The sequence below is a fragment of the Triturus cristatus genome, chromosome 9 (assembly GCF_964204655.1).
Source record: "Triturus cristatus chromosome 9, aTriCri1.1, whole genome shotgun sequence".
Lineage (NCBI taxonomy): Eukaryota > Metazoa > Chordata > Amphibia > Caudata > Salamandridae > Triturus > Triturus cristatus.
The window spans coordinates 1,015,111,387-1,015,134,555 of NC_140592.1; the positions used below are offsets into that span (position 1 = coordinate 1,015,111,387).

The window sequence follows — 23,169 nt, forward strand, 5'->3', positions numbered from 1 at the left end:
CTGAGTAGAGGGCGAGGTCCCCTTTATTGCGAGATCATATACAAATGCCTGACTTCTTACATTTCCTTCATCCTGACCTGCAACATACAAGATCCTGGAGCACTGTTATTATCCTTAGCTAGCAATGAAACCGTTTTTATCTAGCTGATCCTTATTACAATGTTTTCATGGCTCTGACCCTATAAGACATAGCATTCCTGTTATGTTCTACAGTGTTTGGTCTCTTGAGGGAGCACTGTCAAAGTGAGCACATGCCTGTGACATCAAGCCTTAGAACCAGTGCTTAATTTGTAACAAAATAAGTGCCAGGGCCCTCATCAGGAGACCACTTATGCTTGCTCCGTCCATTGTTGCTGTCAGTTCTGCCAGTTACAGAACAAACAACCTACTAACCATTAGACTCATACAAGTGTTACAATTCTTACTATTTCAGGCCCCCACAAACCTATAAAAACGACTTTGGAGGCAGGTGCTAGTAATTTTTAATGTTTTTGAATTAATAAACAGCTGTTGTGCTGGTCTCTAAATTAGACAACCAACACTACCATGTGGCAGACTGTCATAAGTGCAGGGGCTGGCAATTAAGTTGCTCAAATTTAGCACTGCTTAGAACATAGGCTATTTAACAGCAATGCCTTCTGCACAATTTGATAATTCTTTACCTGTATTTTGTGCATGTCTGAGTATCTGTGTTGGAGTTGCACCACCTCCCCAGCTGGAGCTGCAGGCTGGCCAAACACTGGGAAATTTTGGGTGTCTTTTTTAATTAATCTGACCGTTCTGATGTTGATGATTGCAAACACTTTTAGGCAAGCAAATATGAAACTCTTAGAGGAAAGGTAGAGTCTCCCAAGATGAGCTGAATCTTTTTTCAGCTGCATCATCCTAAGGCACTCACCACTTAAAAGTTCAAGGCAAGCTGAAACCAAGGCGTTTTCTAAGAGAAGGAGGAATGCCTTCCTATCCACTGTTTTACTAAAGACCCAATTAGGTAGCCCATCATATTGATATCAACATCAGGTGTATTACTGAAGCCATTGTGTCTTTTGGCATCAGCTTTGGCTTTAGCTTCAGCAGTGTTGTCAGCGTAGAGCTTTTCTTCAATGTCAAGGTATTCTGTTGCAGGGTTGTGAGGACTCTCTGCATCAGAATCTATGGCCCTATGGCAAAGAATTGTTCTCCAGCCTTGGACCTTTTATATATTCACATGCTTCAACAATTTCCTTTCGTCAAGCTGGGATTACCCAGTAATCTTAAATAGCAGTAAAGTGTGTTAGAAGAGCCATAGGCTTCAAAAACGGTATTTGTTTAGTAGCACATCCACCTCATTTGAAGCAACCCATACTTCAGCCAATGAGGTGGAGGTGCCAGCTCTTCTACTCCCCCTAGAGGCCACCATAGCTCACTTTCTAGAGCGTGTTGTGTGTGAGGGAGCCCTCAATCAGAGCTGTGCTCTAACCTCTCAAAGACCTTATCCTGTTACTTTTCAGGCCTACCTTAGGACTGAACCAGCCCTACCTTCAGGTTTCAGAGTACTGTAAGTTTTATTTTGGTAAATTTCATTTATTCCGGTGACCCTTAATTTGTCACCAACTGTCACCATGACAGAAAGAAAATCTCTCTCTTCACATCCTGGTCTTGTGGTCAGAAGAAAATCTACACTACTACATGAACATTGTATTTAATACCCCTACCCAGTGCACAAGCCATAATGCTGTAACATTTATAGAATCTTTCCATCAAAATCCCTAAAGGACAGAGAGGATGTTGGCTCTCTGTTCATTGGAAAATACCTTCTTTCAAAGGGAGATATACCCTCTTCTGCCCATGATTTTTTTTTTTTTTTTTTTTTTTTTTTTTTGAAAACCTTTATTTCAAGATTCAGGACACAGCTATTCAGCCGACAGCCCGGAGGTTCGGCAGCATTGAGAGTTGGATACAGTGATGTGTCCCCAATACAGTTCAAAGAGTAATGCAAAGGTCCAATTTTAAGTAAATACAGAAAAAACTCACAACAAACCCCAGCAAGGCAAGGACATTGAAAGCCCATGGCGAAAGCTCCCAGGGGAGGCCGGACCCCACTCATCTACTAGTTACAAGACTGTGTACGGAGGAAGAAGGGAGACAGCAGAGGCCCAAAACGGTTCTTAGAACCCAACTGTGCTGGAAAGTAGGTCAGGGGGAGAGCTGTTCCTCGGGAGGTTCCAGATCCGGGGCAAGACATATTCCCCCCCTGTATTGGTTCCACCGCCCCCAGATGGCATGCCACTTCCGGGGGCGACCTCTAGAGCAGTAGACCGTCTTCTCCCTAAACATGCTCCAGTCCATGTTCTCCTTCCACGCGGTCAGGGTAGGGGGTCCCGAGGAGCCCCACAATCGCGCGATGTCCCTTTTAGCAACCATGTTACCCAGAGTCAACCATTGGGTCTGCGCCTCATCGAGGTCAGTGGGCCCCCAGACGTTCAGGAGGCAACACCGCGCCTCCGGCTGTACCGCAGTGCCCGTCACCTCCCCCATAACTGCATGAACTCTCCTCCAGAACTCCACAATGACACAACATTCCCAAATGATGTGCAGGAAAGTACCCACCATACCACATCCCCTTCTGCACAGGCCGTCCTCCGAGAATCCCATGTGGACCAGCCGTGGCCCCGTCACATACACCCGGTGCAGTATTTTAAGCTGCACCAGCCTCAGACGCGACGGGATCGCAACCTCCTTAGGAGAAGAAACCGCTGACTGCCAGTCCTCATTATCCAACTCAAGGCCATCCCTAGTCCACTGTTCTCTCAGCCCCAAAAGCATGTCTGCCCGGACATTAATCAACTTCTTATATATGAGCGAGATCGTGCTCTCGGGCATATGACCATCAAGGACTCGGTCCTCAAGGGGAGAGGACTCCGGCACCTTCTCACCCTCCACGAGGACTGATCGGAGGGCGTGACGCAGCTGGATATACCTGAAGTACTCTGAGGGCCCTAGCTCGTACTCAGTCTGCAACTCCTCGAAGGACTTCACCCTCCCCTTATGCAGCACATCTCCCACCTTGGATATACCTATCAGGTCCCACTTATCAAAGCCCTTCGTATGCCAGAGTCTTCCCAATCTTTCCGATTCAAACAGTGGGGTAGCGAGGGTGAGCCTATCCTTCCAGCCCAACGAGTCAGTCGCCATCTTCCATACACGCACCGCCACACCTGTGGGCCCCGTGAGGGACGAGTCCAAGGACCGCGAATACAACGCCCTGTAGTAGTTGCCGCCACGCAGCAGCCACCTATCCATGGCATACCCAGGGCTGAGGGCAGGGCCATAAAACCCATGGTTGATCGCGCTCAGCTGCGTGGCCCAATAGTACCGTCGGATGTCTGGGAGCGCAATGCCCCCATCGTACCATGGGAGCGTCAACTTTGAAATAGCTATTCGCGGGGCCCATCCCACAGCAACGTCCGTTGGAGGCCTTCGACCTACCGAAAGTATTTGGCCGGTACCCAGTCCAAGGTGTTCTGGAGGGCGTAGAGGAAGCGGGGAAGAGACATCATTTTGAACAAGGCCGCACGCCCAACAAGGGAGAGCGGCAGCCTCCGCCAACCTTCAACATCTCGCCTCAAACGTGCCAAGGGGGGAAGCAGATTCCTCTCATAGCGCACAGCAGGATCCAGGGATATAAAAATCCCCAAATACACGAAGCCCTGCTGGGCAACCTGTATCGAACATGTTCTAGGGATCGGTGGGACCTCGCCACTAAGAACGTACAAGTACGATTTGCCCCAATTAATCATAAGCCCCGAGTTCCTACCGAACGATGCGAGTACATCACAGACCACTATAAGTGACTTCTTAGGTGAGGCAAGATACAGCAGGATATCATCGGCATAAAGCGAAATACGGTCCTCGTGATCAGGCGACCACCGAAGGCCCCGTATATCCGGGTGCCAACGTATCCACGCAGCCAACGGTTCAAGGGCGAACAGCAGAGGCGATAGGGGGCAACCCTGCCGAGTACCCCTACCAAGCTGAAACGGAGTAGATGCCCGACCATTCACCACAACATTCGCTAGTGGCCCCTCGTACAGCAACCGGACCCAACTCACAAAACCGCGACCGAAACCAAACTTGGCCAGCACGGCCCATAAGTATGCCCACTCCACCGTGTCAAAGGCCATCGCGGCATCAAGAGATGCCACAATAGCCGGTTCACGCAGCGTGCCCGCCCTGGCGATGACGCCATGAAGACGCCTAAGGTTTAATGCTGTGTTTCGGTGCGGGATGAAGCCAGATTGATCCGGGTGGACCAAATCGCCAAGTACCCTAATCAAACGGGTAGCCAGGAGTTTGGCCAGGATTTTCGGCTCAGCGTTGAGGAGTGAAATGGGCCGATAGGAGGCGCACCTATCTCGGGGTTTACCCTCTTTATGTATGACCACGATCGACGCCAGCCGCTGATCCAACGGAAGGATCCCATCCCCCCGCGCCTCCAAAAACATGGCGCGCAGGTGAGGGGCAACCCTATCCGGGAACAGTTTGTACAGGTCGATCGGCAGTCCATTCGGTCCAGAGGCCTTACCCGAGTTTAAAGCGCGAATCGCCCCCGCCACCTCGTCAACCGTTATGTCACCATCCAAATCGTCCCTATCTATGTCAGAGAGGCAGGGCAACTCGATATCACGGAGGAGGTCAGACGAGTCCTCGGGCGGCCTGTCCGACACCGAGGAGTAAACCCTACGAAAATATTCCGCGAAACACTTCACAATCCCCTCAGGTTCCACAATCGCCTCTCCCCACTCTCCCGTCAACTCTGGCACCACTCTATTGACCCGTTCTTTCCTGTCCAACCACGCCAGGAGTTTCCCTGCCTTATCACCAACGTCATACAGGCGGCCCTGTTGTTCTCTACTGAGGGTCTTAGCGGTGTCCGTCACCAGGTCCCTATACTCCGCCTGCTTCAAGCAAAGCTCATGCAGTGAGGACTCCGTAACCTCCTCCTCCATATCCCCCTCAAGGGCCGCGATCTCCTCCTCCACTAGCCGCACCTCGCCATCCCTCCGATTCTTGGCAGCCACCACCAGGGAGAGGGCTTCCCCCCGCAGGACGGTCTTAAAAGCTTCCCACAGCGACACCGCCGAGTCCACGGTTCCCAAATTGTCCTTAAAGTAATTATCTACCTTCTTTACCAGGGCGCTGCGCATCTTGGGGTCCCGGAAATACCATGGGTTGATGGGGGCCACCCTCCCTCCTCCCTCCCGACCTAGATCCAGCCGGATCCACACTGGCGAATGGTCAGAGATACCGCGTGCCATGTGCCTCGCCTCGGATATCAACGAGGCATGTGCGGCCAGAGTGAGCAGGTAATCAATCCTGGAGAGGCTACCATGCGCCCCGGAGTGAAACGTGTATTGACTCTGTGTGGGGTGCCGGAGCCTCCAGCAGTCTATCAGACCCAACGTATCCAGGAAGTCTGGAAGCCATTTCTGAGCCCCCCCTGTGTCCCTGGGCGGGTATCTATCCAACAGTCCGGAGCCCACAGCGTTGAAATCCCCTCCCACTACCAGCATTCCCCCCGGAAGAGACAGCAAAGCCCTGCCCAGTTCAGCAAATGTGGAGGCCTGCAGGGCCGGCGGGACATAAACCGAAACCAAAACCAAAGTCCTTCCTTCCCACCGCCCCGCCACCGCCACAAACCTCCCCCTATCGTCAACAATGGTGGAGTCCACCTCAAAAGGCAACGATGCTCTAACGAGGATGCCCACACCCCTGGACCCAGAAGAGAATCCCGAGTGTGCAATGAATTTATACCCCTTCCTATTCAGAGCATAGCACGTATTACCTATGAGATGCGTTTCCTGCAGCAGGACAACATCTGGCATTGAGCGTTTCAAAAATTGCAAAACAATCCCCCTCTTGATGCGATCCCCCAAACCATTAACATTCCAGCTTATAACACTTAAGCCTCTACCCCCCATCCTCAAACGGAAAGAGGCCCACCCCACACCCGAGGAGCCACCATGGAACAGCCCTGAGGATAATCATCATGCCTTGCAAAAATAAACCCCCCAACAACAAACTCAAAATCCCAAAAACTCCCCCCACCCTGCACCCCTGCTGCAGCTTACAAAGCCCCCCCAACTTGCAGTGTGCCTGTCGCCCTACAAAAACAAAAAATCTACAAAAAGTACCCTAAGGGAGGAAAAGAGCACCCCTCGCCCTCCCGCAACCCTCCACAGTTACTGCACTCTGTTCAAATCTTCAAGGATGGTCAAATCAAGTCAGGCCGGCTATGGGATATCAGCCCTGTCCATCCCGGCCACTGTCTCCATGCTCGGCTGTGTCGTCCCCCGTCCGTCGCCGGGGCAAAGCGTCCAGCCATTCGTCGGCCATAACAGGAGAGTCAAAAAAGAATGTCCGATCTTCATGCACCACCCGTAGTCTGGCAGGGAAAAGCATGGCATACTTCAGATCCAGTTCCCGAAGTCTCCGCTTCACCCCCAGGAAGCTCTGTCTCTGTCTCTGCACCTGCTGGGTGAAATCCGGATAAAAATTCACCGACGCATTCTGGAAGGGGACTGGGCCCGTCACCCTCGAATCACTGACACAATATCGAAAGACTAAAAATCGACCTACAAATATATCGATACAAAATAATCGATCACATTATTATCGACATCATATACTTATTTAAAACATTACAAAAATATCGAACACACAATTTCGAACTACAGAAATATAGGTACACAAAATATCGGCAACACAAATATCGAAATCCTAAAATATCGATGCTCAATAATATACATATACTTCATAACAAAATATCGTAAACTAAAATATCGACCACTAAAATATCTCCATTTTACTAATATCGACTATATAACATTTAATGAAAACCTAAAATCAAACTACATAAACACCAAATAATGTCTTTTATCTCTACACAAAATTATTATTAAACAATTATATATTTACTACATTTAAAAATGGATTTAAATAATTAACTCTTTACTAAAACATTATTAACAACATTCCTACATTAAACAACTATATTATTAAATTATACTTTATCAATTCATGCATCCAATACATAATATAATGTTTAGAAAAATACATATAGAATAATACACCACAAAACCACTAATTAGCGTTTTCCTTATTAGGAAACTAACTACCAGAAAAAAAAAAAAAAAATTCGAACTAACCAATAAAAACACTCCGAATTCAAACTGACCAATAAAACACATATTACAACATCCAAAGCACTATAAAAAGAAGTTCAACTTCATTCACAGTCCAAAACCAAAAAAACGAAATTGAATGAAGAGGAAAATCGACTGGATTGCAACTACAGATATAAGAAAATCAACATACAGGAAATGTTTAAAACTATCAAAAGTAAGTTAACTATATTATTCTCATGAAGACTCAAATAGAATAAATTGTAATTACAATATACATACACTATAAATAAATTAATGTCTTCTTTCTATTTCATGTTTTCACTACAGGAAACTCCAAAAGAAACTAAGAAAATACAGAACAGCACCAAAAAAGATACAACTAAAAAGTAAGTATTTCACAACCAAAAATCAACTAATAGATTAAAATACCACCCTAATTAAATCCCAATTGCAAATCCCCTAACCATTCCCTATAAAAATATAGAAACAATTATTACAACACATTTCCTTTTCTTTTCCAGACAAAGAAAATACTAGAGGAAAATCCCACAAATAAAGAATCAGGAGCATTCTACTCAAACACATCAAAACCAACTTTGTAAGTATATAGTAACTAAATCTTGTTTTTTTCTACTGAAAATTAATATAACATCATATATAATAACTATAATATATATTTTTCATAGATAAAGCTACATCAAAATGACTGAAGGAGCTGAATTCATAACAAGCCAGAAGGGAAAAATGTTACTATGCTATATGGGGTACACTTACACACAGGAAAAAGTGTATGGTTTAAAAGTTAACTGGAAATGCACTAAATACTACTCTAATAAGTGCTATGGGCGTGCTACAACACGACAAACAACAGTACTATACACTAGAGAACATAACCACCCACCAAACATTACTGAAATCGAAGTCAGATCTGCTTTAGAAACTATAAAGGAAGCTAGCACAAGTTCTCAAAAACCTACCAGTGTAATTTTAAAAGAGCAGCTTCCCAAAATTCCTAAAACTGCTACTACACAAATGCCATCTGTAACTTCACTCAAAAGAACTATTGCACGTACTAAAAAAACCACTACTACTTCAACCCCAATTCCTCACACATACAGTGAAGTTATTCTAAGTCCAGAACAAAGTATAACTTTAAACAAAGAACCATTTGTCATTTTTGATAATAAAAACAATGACAAAAGAATAATAATATTTGGAACAGCTAATAATCTCTGTAAACTACAAGAATCACATAACTGGATGATGGATGGGACTTTTACCATATGTCCCAAACCATTTTTCCAACTATATACAATACATGTCATATATCACAATTGCAATATACCATTAATTTACACATTATTACCAAACAAACATAACTCCACATACACTGAACTATTAAATATAATAAAACAAAAAACAAATGACTTTTCCCCACAAAAAATAATCCTAGATTTTGAACATGCAATGATTAATTCTATATTAAAAACACACCCCCATACCTCCATACAAGGCTGTTACTATCATTTTAATCAATGCCTATGGAGACACATGCAAAAATCAGCCCTAAGCATTGAATATGCAACTAATTCATCTTTTGCATATCAAATAAAAAAACTCATAGCACTAGCTTATGTACCTGACACAGACGTAACAGAACATTACAACATTTTAATAGACAGCGCCTTCTACAAACAAAATGAAGAAAAACTAAGTTCACTATTGGACTATTTCGAAGATACATGGGTCGGCAGACTACATAGATCTGGCCACAGAAGAAACCCTAAATTCTTAATTCCCTGGTGGAACGTATACAGAAGCACCTTAAATGGAGAATCCAAAACTAATAACGCAGTTGAAGGATGGCATAACGCCTTCCTACAATCAACAGGCAGAACAAAACCAACACTAGAAAGATTTATATCATGCCTACAAAAAGAACAGAGTTATCAAGAGTTCCGAATGGAACAATCCATAACTCAGCTAACTCCAAAAACCTCAAAACAAACTAAACAAATGTATAAATATCTAGAGCAACAAGTAAAATTGTACCCTACTACCAAAGGCCTAGAATACCTAAACATCATAGCTAAAACACTTCTTTAAAGTACAAATAAATGACTAATTACCCATTTTCAATAATATCAAACACATAAAATATATGTATCTTATTACAAAAATAATTACTGTGTGTAACATATTTATACATATTGTCAAAAATATATTAACACACATTAATAATATTTGTAATAAAATAAAAATGAACAATAATATTAATCAATACCCACCCACAAGAAATAATAATAAATTAACTTACCACGTTTATTCCAAAGTCTGAAAAATCCATTTCCTGCTTACACAATCCAAACATTAAAAAAAAGGTTCCCAAAAAAAAATGCAAAAATACAACTGGCGATTAAATCCATAAGCCATTCACCAAATATCCTTCGAAAATCCATGAAAAACCCGAAAATAGCTAAAAATATTAAAAAACGATCCATGAAAACCGAAACATTTAAAGTAGTGTAAAAACCATATTGTTCAATAAAACGAACACACACTTCTTTAAAAAAAAAAAAAGAGTCCATCCGAAACGAATAACCTAGAAAAGAAATAGTAAAAACAAAGCAACTGACATTCCCACCCACATAAAACAACACATAAACACGTACTAACAATAATACTAGATTTAAAACACTTCTAAATATACATTAAACACCTTAAACCTAACTTTCGAAACATGCCTACACATCGTTAAAAACACGTAAAAACACAACACGCAACTCTAACACATAACATTTCCAAATATAACTAATATATGTACAGCTACACTAAACATTATCTAACTAGGCTCAAAAGTAAATTTAAAACCATCTAAAACACATAAAACAAACCTTACCTTTCACGACGCGAAGTAACTCCCAACCGCGAGCTTCCCTTCAAACCAAATGACCCAAAACAACATTACCCGGTTACAAAATAGAGTGTCCAAAACATAATAAAACATTTAACTATACTAAAAAGCCCTAAATAAATCAGGTAAAACAGTAAATTCACACACAAATATTTTATATTATTTAGTAAAAATATACCTATTTTTTTAATTTACCTACAAATTGTCAACAAATGTTCCTAATTTGTAAAATTATATAAATAAATATTTTAAAATTTAAAATATTTATTATTATAATTTCTAAAAAGATAATACTACAGAACAATGTATGAAAAATTGTTAAATTTTTTTTTGCATAAATGCTAAAATTTTATTTATGTTAAAAAGATGTTTGTTTCGAAAACATTGTAAAAATAATTAATATTAATATTTTACATATTAATATTAATAAAAAAGGTATAACATGTTTGTACTACAAATATTAAAATGTTTATATATGAAAATATTTGTTAAAAGTTTTGTATAAAGATTTACAAAACCTATTGCTATGTTAATTTTAATTTAAAACACTACATTGTACAACATTATTAATAATCTTTATAATTTACTTAAAAATGTTTGAAAATATACTTAATGTACATAAAATTTGTTCTGACCTATATTCAATATGTTTGAATGTAATTACAATGTAAATAATACTATTTCTGAATGATCTTACTCAAATGAATAAACAATAACAAATTTAAAAAACTACAATAAAAACCATGTTCTTGTCTTATAAATTGTGTTTCTCTGATTATTAATATTAATCTTCTATTATGAATATTTAACATATAGAATAATTATTTTATAAAAAATTACAAATCAATCAATATTATAAAATTACAGAATGCCATTACCCATTATTCCAATACAAAATATTCATATATTTTTCCTAATAATAATATTAAATATTCCAAACATATCAAATTAAAAGGTTACATGTATATATTATCCTAAACTATAAATATAGAATTAATTACTACAAATCCAATATATAAAAATACAATACAAATAATATTCACTTAAATATATTTTTATAACTACTATATCAATGTAATTTAATTAAATTAAATACCAGACAGATTAGAGTAGTTGCTGGACACTGACCATAAACAATTTACTATTCCCACTCCACTCTATAATAAATAAAAGTAGATGCTTGACACTGACCATAAATAATTTACTATTCCCACTTCAGTCTATAATAAATTAGAGTAGGTGCTGGACACTAACCATAAATAATTTACTATTCCCACTCCAGTATATAAAAAATTAGAGTAGGTGCTGGACAGTGACCATAAATAATTTACTATTCCCACTCCAGTCTATAATAAATTAGAGTAGGTGCTGGACACTAACCATAAATAATTTACTATTCCCACTCCAGTCTATAATAAATTAGAGTAGGTGCTGGACACTGACCATAAATAATTTACTATTCCCACTCCAGTCTATAAAAAATTAGAGTAGGTGCTGGACAGTGACCATCAATAATTTACTATTCCCACTCCAGTCTATAATAAAATAGAGTAGGTGCTGGACACTAACCATAAAAAATTTACTATTCCCACTCCAGTCTATAATAAATTAGAGTATGTGCTGGACACTGACCATAAATAATTTACTATTCCCACTCCACTCTATAAAAAATTAGAGTAGGTGCTGGACAGTGACCATAAATAATTTACTATTCCCACTCCAGTCTATAATAAATTAGAGTAGGTGCTGGACACTGACCATAACTAATTTACTATTCCCACTCCAGTCTATAATAAATTATAGTAGGTGCTGGACAGTGACCATAAATAATTTACTATTCCCACTCCAGTCTATAAAAAATTACAGTAGGTGCTGGACAGTGACCATAAATAATTTACTATTCCCACTCCAGTCTATAATAAATTAGAGTAGGTGCTGGACAGTGACCATAACTAATTTACTATTCCCACTCCAGTCTATAATAAATTAGAGTAGGTGCAGGACACTAACCATAACTAATTTACTATTCCCACTCCAGTCTATAATAAATTAGAGTAGGTGCTGGACACTGACCATAAATAATTTACTATTCCCACTCCAGTCTATAATGAATTAGAGTAGGTGCTGGACACTAACCATAAAAAATTTACTATTCCCACTCCAGTCTACAATAAATTAGAGTATGTGCTGGACACTGACCATAAATAATTTACTATTCCCACTCCAGTCTATAATAAATTAGAGTAGGTGCTGGACACTGACCATAAATAATTTCATATTCCCACTCCAGTCTATAATAAATTTGAGTAGGTGCTGGACAGTGACCATAAATAATTTACTATTCCCACTCCAGTCTATAAAAAATTACAGTAGGTGCTGGACAGTGACCATAAATAATTTACTATTCCCACTCCAGTCTATAAAAAATTACAGTAGGTGCTGGACAGTGACCATAAATAATTTACTATTCCCACTCCAGTCTATAATAAATTAGAGTAGGTGCTGGACAGTGACCATAAATAATTTACTATTCCCACTCCAGTCTATAAAAAATTACAGTAGGTGCTGGACAGTGACCATAAATAATTTACTATTCCCACTCCAGTCTATAATAAATTAGAGTAGGTGCTGGACAGTGACCATAAATAATTTACTATTCCCACTCCAGTCTATAAAAAATTACAGTAGGTGCTGGACAGTGACCATAAATAATTTACTATTCCCACTCCAGTCTATAATAAATTAGAGTAGGTGCTGGACACTAACCATAACTAATTTACTATTCCCACTCCAGTCTATAATAAATTAGAGTAGGTGCTGTACACTGACCATAACTAATTTACTATTCCCACTCCAGTCTATAATAAATTAGAGTATGTGCTGGACACTGACCATAAATAATTTACTATTCCCACTCCAGTCTATAATAAATTAGAGTAGGTGCTGGACACTAACCATAAAAAATTTACTATTCCCACTCCAGTCTACAATAAATTACAGTATGTGCTGGACACTGACCATAAATAATTTACTATTCCCACTCCAGTCTATAATAAATTAAAGTAGGTGCTGGACACTGACCATAAATAATTTACTATTCCCACTCCAGTCTATAATACATTTGAGTAGGTGCTGGACAGTGACCATAAATAATTTACTATTCCCACTCCAGTCTATAAAAAATTACAGTAGGTGCTGGACAGTGACCATAAATAATTTACTATTCCCACTCCAATCTATATTGAATTAGGATTACTATATATGTTTGATTTTTTCAAACAATTACTAATTTGTAAACACTACCCACCCTTATCCCCTATAAATCCTACATCACTCTTATTAAATGAATTATCTTCTTAAAATTGTTAAATGTTAATTAAAATAACATTTCTAAATGGAAATAATTTTTTATGAATAATAAAATTTTTATATATTTATAAAACACTCCCCACCCTTATCCCCTATAACCCCAAAATACCACTTATGAAATTTTTTTTATTATTAAAAATATTAAAATTTACTTTTATTAAGAAATTAGAACTTTGCATTATATTTTTCAAAAATAAAATATTACATATATTTTGAATGCACTCCCCACCCTTATCCCCTATAACCCCCAATTCCCACTTATGAAATTTATTGTATTAGTAATTTATTTAATATTAATTTTTAAACCCAAAAATTAAATTTCTATTTTTTTTTTATAAAATATTAAATATTTCTCAAAAACACTCCCCACCCTTATCCCCTATAACCCCAAAATCCCACTTATTAAATGTATTTTATTAGTAAAATGTTTAATTGTAAATTTTAATACAAAAATTTAAATTTAAATTTTTTTGAATTCAATATTAAATAATAAATATATATCTAAAACACTCCCCACCCTTATCCCCTTTAACCCCAAAATCCCACGTATTACATTTATTTTCTTATTACAATTTTCACATTTAAAATTTTAAAACTAATTTGAAATGTTTTTATTTCTAAATATAATATTTCAAAATTTATATCATAAATTATTACATTTTATTACTAAAATTTTTAATTTTAAATTTTCATACCAAATTTGAAATTTTTTTTTAAATTAAATATTAAATATTAAATATATATCTAATACACTCCCCACCCTTATCCCCTATAACCCCAAAATCCCACTGATTACATTTATTTTATTATTACAATTTTCACATTTAAAATTTAAAAACACATTTGAATTTTTTTATTTTTTTTTTAAATATAATATTTCTAAATTTATATCCTAAAATATTAAATTTAATATTTATTTCCAAAACACTCCCCACCCTTAACCCCTATATACACAACATCCCACTAACAATATTTTTTTTCATTATTAAAATTTAAATATTACTATTTTGTTCAAAATTTAAATTCAAATTATACAAATATTTATTAAAATATTTTATTTCTAATATATATTTTTAAAACACTCCCCACCCTTATCCCCTATAAACCCAACATCCCGCTCCTAAAATTATATATCCAAATTAAAAAAATTATATTAATAATAGTTCAATAATTATATCCTAAAATATTAAATATAATATTTATTTCCAAAATACTCCCCACCCTTAACCCCTATATACACAACATCCCACTAAAAAATTTTTTTTTCACAATTAAATTTTAAATAATTGAATTTTGTTAAAAATTTAAATTTAAATTCTACAAAAATTTATTAAAATATTTTATTTCAAATATATTTTTTTAAAACACTCCCCACCCTTATCCCCTATAAACCCAACATCCCGCTCCTAAAATTATATATCAAAATTTAAAAAATTATATTAATAGAAAGAAAATTGTTATTTTTAATACCCTTAAATAAACATTTGCTGACACTTCTAAACAATAATTTTTTACAAATCACAAAGTAACTTAATACTATACTTTTTCGATATTTTTACTACACGATATTATGTCTTTCGATATACTATACCTCGATATTTTACTACACATCACAATCTCGACATTTTTTACATCGATATTGTTGACAGAGATATATTGTTCCATCGATATTTTTACTTCGATATTTCTGTATATCGATATTACATTTCCGATATTTTGTCTACTCACCGTCACCCTCGAAGCTTGCAGGATAGCGTCCCGATCTCGAAAATGAAAGAGCCGGGCGACAATCGGCCGCGGCGGGGCACCCGCCTTGGGCCGCCCGCCCGGCACCCTATGGGCCCTTTCCACCGCAAAAAACTTTCCAAGGCCCTTAGGCTTCAGATGATTGAGGACCAAATCCTCCACCAGCAGGTCCGCCGAAGCCTCATCCGAGGACTCCGGGACCCCGATGACGCGCACGTTGTTGCGCCTGGCCCGGCTCTCGAAGTCCTCCAGCCGGCGGGCGGCTAGGTCACTCTCGGCCCTCAACTTCCGAGCCTCGGTCTGCAGATCCGCTACATCATCAGTGAGGCCCGTGGTCTTGTGGTCCAGGTTCTTAACGCGTTCGTTCGTCTTGCCCAGGTCCGAGCGGATCAGATTGACATCTACCAGGATGGCATCCACCTTATGCGCCAGGGCCTCGAACTGTCTCCCCATCGAGGACTGCATCCCGTCGAGCGCGCCCATGACATCCTGTAGGGAGAGCTCCGGTGTCCCAGGCGAGTCCTCCTTCTGGGCATCCGGCGCCTGGCTCGATCCACTCGGCGATGCTTTCAGGAGGGCGTAGCGGTCCATACTGTTGACTTGGGAATACGTTCCCCGCCTGGTGGACTTAGTCTTCAGCCGATCCCCTTCTGCTTTGCCCGACATAATGGACTCCAGGCAGTCCAATGCAGTTAAGACTGTTCCCTCTCAGAGAGAGGAATAAGGAGTGAGCAGGTCTGCCTTGTGCTGCCAGAGTAGCCCGCCGAGCGCCCTTGGGGTAATAAAGCCACCCAGAGCTCTACAGTGTCCGGGCAGACAAAGGGAACGAAACCGAAAGTGAAAGAGCGAGGACCTCCGTCCGACAGTTCACACCTCGCCAGGCCGTTGTTGATCAACTAGGAGTCGGGCATCCTGCCAACTCTAGCCCCTGGCATCCCCGGGAGTTAGGCCGCAATCTTCCACCAGTCGTAAGTCCGGTTCCCGATGGGCGATCCGACCGTGGGTAGCATCAATCGCCTCCCTGACAACTCAGCAACACGGTGCCATGCATACCATCAGGATTAGAGACAGGATAGTCGACGGAGGGCGCGAGGGTCTCGGGAGCTCTAAGCTCACGCGGCCATCTTGGTCAAGCGCTAGGCTCCTCTGGCCATGATTTTTTGAAAAGTGTTGCACCAATCTCTTCCATGAAGGCAGCGCAAAAAAAGAGGAAACATGGATTTTCCTCAGCTGGAATCACATCCTAGAGTGCCTGCAGCCATCTGGAGTTTCCTCACAACAACGCTCCAGGCATGATAACCATCAGCCAGCACTACAATCTGCTTGGAAATCAAGCTCTCTGGACATCCTAACTGACTTCCAGTCTCTGCCAGTGACTTCGTCACTGTTGTCAAAGAAAATTCCACTGTCATTGACGGCACTTTCATTATCACTTATGGCAGTGTACTCACCAGGGTCCATGAAGAAAGTTATCGCCGTTGACACTGTTGATAAACAAGACCCTCTTTGACATTGACACAGTCGATGACCAGACCTTAGTCAATGGCGATAGCTCCTTTCTGTTGAGATCATAGTCCGTGATCACACAGTCAATGACGACACCAAGGATGTTCTTGCACCTGATGTCGACTCATCAACAGCAAACCCTGTTGATGCTGACCTCGACTTAATTGACGACGACACAGTTGACAACAGTTTTTTCCATACCAGTCACTTATGTGCCTATTCCAGTGACAGCAAGCCTTGGCAAATTCTGGACTCTGAGTTGTAGGGCGAACTCAGTGACCAAGATGTTTCAGAGACTGCTTATAGTCCTACACAGTTGGATGTTTGCTTTGAAGGAGACGCCATGGACGATGACAATGCGTACCAGGAGTATGCTTGCCAGCACAGACTTTAGTAGCTGATTATCCTCATCAACCCTATAACCATCCTCGTGGCTACGCCGAATCTGAGATACTTCAGGTGCCTGTTGTGTTTTTGACAGCAATACAACAGATGATAGACACCTTTCAGAGATTACTTCCTCAACAGCCAGTTGGGCAACCCATGCCTGCTTCTCCTCTGCCTCCACCTCTGCTGCCACTCCTGCAACACCCGCACCTCCCATGCCACCTCCACCCCCTTTGCCTCTCAGAGACCAATTTCAAAATATAAAAAATATATAGTTCCACCAAATGTGACCCTGCCAAGTCCTAAGGATATTTGAGACTAGGATTCTTCTTATTCATCCTATTTGGAGATGGAGAAAGTGGACACAGTGCAGTTTCGGGCTTATCCTCCCGAGCAGCGAGTCCAGGATATTCAGGTTATCATTCCGATATTTCAGTCTCTATCCTGGATTTCGGTGAGGTTGACTCTGAGGCTGTTGGGTCTCATGACCTCCTGCAGCCCGTTGGTGAGACACGCCAGGTGGCGTATGCGGGCTCTGCAGTGGGACTTGAAGTTCCAATGGGCACCTCATCGGGGGAATCTCACCGACTTGGTTCTGCTCTCGGAAGGAACCGCAAGAGATCTGCAGTGGTGGTTAACGAATCGCGATTGGGTCAACGGCAGACCTCTCTCCCTTCCCCAACCAGATTTTATAGTTGTGACAGATGCGCCACTTCTGGGATGGGGCGACCACATGGGAGAGGCGGAGATCAGGGGTCACTGGTCTCCAGCGGAGACAGGGCACCCCATAAACTTGCCGGAGCTCTGAGCGATTCGGTTGGCATTGAAAGCATTTCTTCCCTCTGTCAAGGGGAAGTTAGTGCAGGTGTTCACGGACACCACCACCATGTGGTACTGCAACAAGCAGGGTGGGGTGGGGTCGTGGACCCTTTGTCGAGAGGCCCTGCCTCTCTGGACATGGCTGGAAACAGCAGGGCATAACCCTGGTGGTTCAACACCAAGCAGGTTCTCTGAACGCCAGGGCGGACAAGCTCAGCCGTCGATGCCTTCAGGATCGCAAATGGCGTCTCCAGTCAGAGGTGGCGCAAGGTCTCTTTCAGCAGTGGGGAGAACCTTGGTTAGATTTGTTTGCCTCCGAAGTGAGCGCGCAATGTCAGCAGTACTGCGCGCTCAAGTGTCCAAGGCATCTATCGCTCAGCGATGCATTTCGTTATGCGTGGAGCTCAGGTCTGTTGTACGCCTTTCCGCCCATACGACTCATGCCCAGTGTTCTGAAGAAGATCTGGAGCAACTGGGCCCAAGTCATCCTTGTGGCGCTGGACTGGACAAGGAGAGTCTGGTATCCAGAGCTTCTGAGCATGAGTGTCGATCCTCCGATCAGGCTGCCCCTTCGGGAGGATATTCTGTCGCAGCAGCAGGGGAGGGTTCTCCACCCGAACCTGTCAACTCTGCGCCTCAATGCGTGGAGATTGAGCGGCCGCAGTTGATGGCCTTTGACCTTCCTCCCGAAGTCTGTAACTTGTTATACGCCTGCCGTTGGCAGAAATTTGTATTATACTGTACAGAAAGGTCTATTGACCCTCTTTCTGCTCCTCTTTCTACTGTCCTTTTATTCATTCTAATCCTTGCTCAGCAGGGCTCTGCCTTAGGAACTCTCAGGAGTTACTTTTCTCCTCTGCCTTTTTATGGATGCTAAAACAGCCTTCTCTCTTTAAATCTCCTATTGTAAATAGTTTTCTAAACGGGCTGGCTCATTTATTTTCACCCACGCCCTTTATGATGCCGCAAAGCGACCTTAATTTGGTCCTCTCTTACCTGATGTGTGCTCCTTTCGAGCCTTTACACAATTGTCCCCAATTGTGCATCAAAACAGCCTTTTTAGTGCTGATTACATCGGCCCGGAGGGTGAGTGAATTGCAGCCGTTGTCCAGCTCTCCTCCTTATCTTATGTCCTTTCCGGACAAGGTGGTGCTTTGCACCAGGGCATCATTCTTACCAAAGGCTGTGACCTCATTCCATCTGGGTCAGTCCATTACTTTGCCCACCTTCTTTGTTCCCCCACATTCCTCTAAGGAAGAGGAATGTCTCCACCGGCTGGACCCAAAAGAGCATTGTCATTCTACCTTGACTGCTCAAAAGAGTTCTGAGTGGATGACCAACTCTTTGTGGGGTATGTGGGAGCAAAGAAGGGAAAGGCAGTGCAGAAAAGAACCTTGTGGTCTTTCCCTTAGGCTGGGTGTCCCCTCCCTCTAGGTCAAGTACTATACACACGGTTTGTTGGTTTTGGTGTTCGTTTATTTCTTTCAGGGGCTCTATGTTGGTATCACCTAGGTAGGTTATATAACGGAGTTTCCGGGTCTCTCGGTGTTCTCGGGCGGGTTCTTCCACTTGGGCCTCGTCCAGGGACTCCGGTCTCTTCACACAGGTGTTCGTGGGGTTTTAGGCACGTACGTGAAATAGAAAAGAAAAGAAAAGAAACCAGGCTTTAGCCTACAGAACAGTACGGGTATGGGTTTATTAAGGAGGGGCAAAGGTAGTGCTGACCGTCACCAGGGCCCTGTCGCCAGTGTTTAGGTGCCTAGGTGGAGAGGGATGTCAGGTGACTGTTTGTGGATGCCCCTCATGCGTCCCCATAACCCCCGAAAGACTCCCAAATACCCGCTCGGCACTTGCCTGCTGCCACGACCCTCCCCCGGGGCCGTGGTGATGGGAGACCCAGTCTCCTTGCTCTCGGGGAGATCAGCAGTCTCAGGGGCGGCGCTCCACGAGCTGTTGTCGTCCTGTTTCTCCTCCGCGTCGTCTGCTCTCCACTCGTCCTCTTTCTCGATCGCTCTCCACTCTTCTGCCTCCTCGTCACTCGCTCTCCGCTCTTCTTCCTTCTCGAACGCTCTCCACTCTTCTTCCTTCTCGATCGCTCTCCACTCTTCTTCCTCCTTGTCGCTCGCTCTCCGCTCTTCTTCCTCGTCGCTCGGTCTCGCCGGTAGACAACCTCTCGTCTCCTCCGGCCGGCCTCTTGTAGCGGACGCACCCGCCTCTTCCGGGGAAGCAACTAGTCCGTCCCCTACACTTCCGGGAGTACCGACGGCGGCCATGTTGGGTCGGTCGCTGCCGGCGTTGAGACGGTCCGGGGGTCGCTCACCACCACACTGCCCTTCCCCCGGGAATGGACGTTCGGGCCATTCGAGCATCGGGACCCGGGAAAGATAGTCCACGTTCGTTTGGAGTTTACCCGGCATATGAAGGGTTTCGAAGGAAAAAGGCTGTAAAGAAAGAAACCACCGTAAGATCTTGGGATTGGAGTCTTTGTGGAGAGAAAGCCAGGTGAGGGGAGCATGGTCAGTGAGTAACAGGAAGGGGCGTCCCAAGAGGTAATACTGTAGGGCCTCCATCGCCCATTTAAGGGCAAGGCATTCTTTCTCGATTGTGGCATACTTGATTTCCCTGGGAAACAGCTTTCTACTGAGGTAGAGAATGGGACGTAGGTCACCGGAATCATCTGGTTGGGACAACACTGCCCCTAGGCCCCTCCCTGAGTCGTCGGTTTGGAGTACAAAGGTTTTCTGAAAGTCCGGACACACAAGGACGGGGGCTGAACAAAGAGCTCTTTTTAACTGATGGAAACTCTCTTCTTGAGGTGTGGACCAAGGTATGCGTTTTCCACAATAGGCTTTCGTGAGGAGGTCGGAAAGGGGGCTAGCGACTTCCGAGAACCGGGGAATGAACCTCCTATAATACCCCACTAGTCCAAGGAATGAGCGTATATCTTTTCTATCCGCGGGTCGGGGTATGTTTGTGATAGCCTTTATTTTGTTGATTTGGGGTCTTATGCAACCGTCACGGATATCATAACCCAGATATTCTATATGGTTGGTACCGAACGTCGTTTTCTTAGGATTGAGCGTCAGACCGGCCTTCTCTAAGGTTTGTAGGATAGCCTCTAGATGTGTGAGATGGGTATTCCAGTCGGGACTATGCACGACTATGTCGTCTAGATAGGCAACCGCGTAGTGTCGATGTTGCGTTAAGAGGGCATCCATCAACCGCTGAAAGGTAGCAGGGGCCCCGTGTAGGCCAAAGGGTAGTACTTTAAATTAAAATAACCCAGAGGGGGTTGAGAAGGCCGTTTTCTCTTTGGCTGTTGGAGAGAGAGGGATTTGCCAATAACCTTTCGTTAGGTCGATTGTGGTCATTACTTTGGCCTCTCCTAAACGCTCGATTAACTCGTCTACCCTTGGCATGGGATATGCATCGAATTTGGACACCGAGTTCACTTGGCGGAAATCAATGCAAAAACGAATGCTGCCATCAGGTTTTGGGACTAGGACCACGGGAGACGACCAAGCGCTATTGGAGGGCTCAATTATGTCTGCCTTTAACATGTCCTGAACTTCTTGGTCTACTGCTTGTCTTCTGGCCTCGGGGATGTGATAGGGCCTTAGTTTAATCGGTTGTTTCGTGTTGGTGATGATGTCATGTTCCACTAGTGTCGTTCTCCCTGGGATCCCTGACAGGACTGAGGAGTATTTAGCACACAGTGTGAGCATTTGGTTTCTTTGGGTCTCGGTCAGTTGGGGTCCCAGCTGCAGGGGTGGTTTTTCTTTCAGGTCTCGTGGTGGGAGGAGTACTTCTAGTGGCCTGTTCTCTGTAATGTAGCGGATGGCTGTCTCCGTGCTAGAGGTGTGGGCTGGGGGTTCCTCCCAGGCTTTAAGGAGGTTTATGTGGTATATTTGACCTACAACCTTTTTGTGTGGGACAGCTATCCGGTAGGTGACTGGGGTTACCTTATTCACTACTTTGTAGGGCCCTTGCCAGGTGGCTAAGAGCTTCTTTTCTGAGGTGGGTAGGAGGATAAGGACCTGATCTCCAGGAAAGAATTCCCGAAGACGTACATGTTGATCGTACTGTTTTCTCTGTCGGGTTTGTGCCCTCTCCATGTTGGAGTGGACGTCCTCCCATAGGGAAGCTAAAGTGTCTTTTAGTGAGGCAGAGTATTGAAGGAGGGGTTTTCCTTCGTCCTCATCCTCGGTCCACTGTTCCACGGCCATATCCAAGAGAGTACGTGGACTTCTTCCGAACAAGAGTTCGAAAGGTGAGAACCCTGTGGACTTTTGTGTATGCGTCTGGATAGCAAATAGCACGAGAGGTAGCTGCCGGTCCCAATCCCTTCCTGCTTTGTCTATGCTTTTCCTCAGGATGGTTTTTATCGTTCGATTATAACGTTCCACCAGTCCATCTGTTTGAGGATGGTACACTGATGTACGTATTTGTCTCACCTTCAGAATGTCGCATATCTGCTTCATCAGGCGGGACACGAACGGGGTTCCTTGATCGGTTAAAAGTTCATGGGGGAACCCTACACGGGAAAAGAATGAGACCATAGCATGGGCAATAGCTGTTGTTGTGATGGATGACAGGGGTATGGCTTCTGGATACTTTGTGGCGTAATCTACCAATACTAAAATGTACTGGTGTCCCCTAGCAGACGGGATCAGGGGTCCTACCAGATCCATTCCCACCCTTTTAAACGGTACGTCTATGATGGGTAGTGGTTGGAGTGGGGCTTTAGGTATAGCAGGGACGTTAATCAATTGACAACGGGGACAAGCCGCGCAGTACCGGGCGACTTCTTGGTATACTCCCGGCCAATAAAACCTAGGCAATAGGTACTTTAGTGTGTGTTCCTTGCCGTAGTGCCCTCCCCCTGTTTGGCTGTGGGCTAATGCTAGTACCTGTTCTCTAAAGGGGCGCGGGACTAACAACTGTTCTTTTTGTTTGTTACCCTCCAGGGCTATTCTGTATAATAACCCCTTTTGTATACAAAAGAAGGGTCCTACCTTATCGGGTTGTTCTTCCTGGACCTGCTCCCAAGCGTTCTGTAAGGTGGTATCGTCTTTTTGGGCCGCTCTGAAGCTCCGTCCTGTTCCTGGGGAGAAGTCTGAGGAGGCAAAGACAGGGGAGGCTAAGACAGCTCTGGTGGAAAGATACCTGATTTGGTCTTCCCTCTTTTCCCTTCGTGTTTTTGGGGTCTTGGGGGAAGCTCCCTGTAACTCTTCATTAGAAAAAGGGGCATCCCACAGCCAT

General features: G+C 42.8%; 1 protein-coding gene across 1 annotated transcript in view; it reads left to right on the top strand.

The window, feature by feature from the left end:
• Nucleotides 1-23,169, top strand: part of ANGEL1 (angel homolog 1) — a 332,990-nt gene that overhangs the window by 181,627 nt on the left and 128,194 nt on the right. The window lies entirely within an intron of this gene.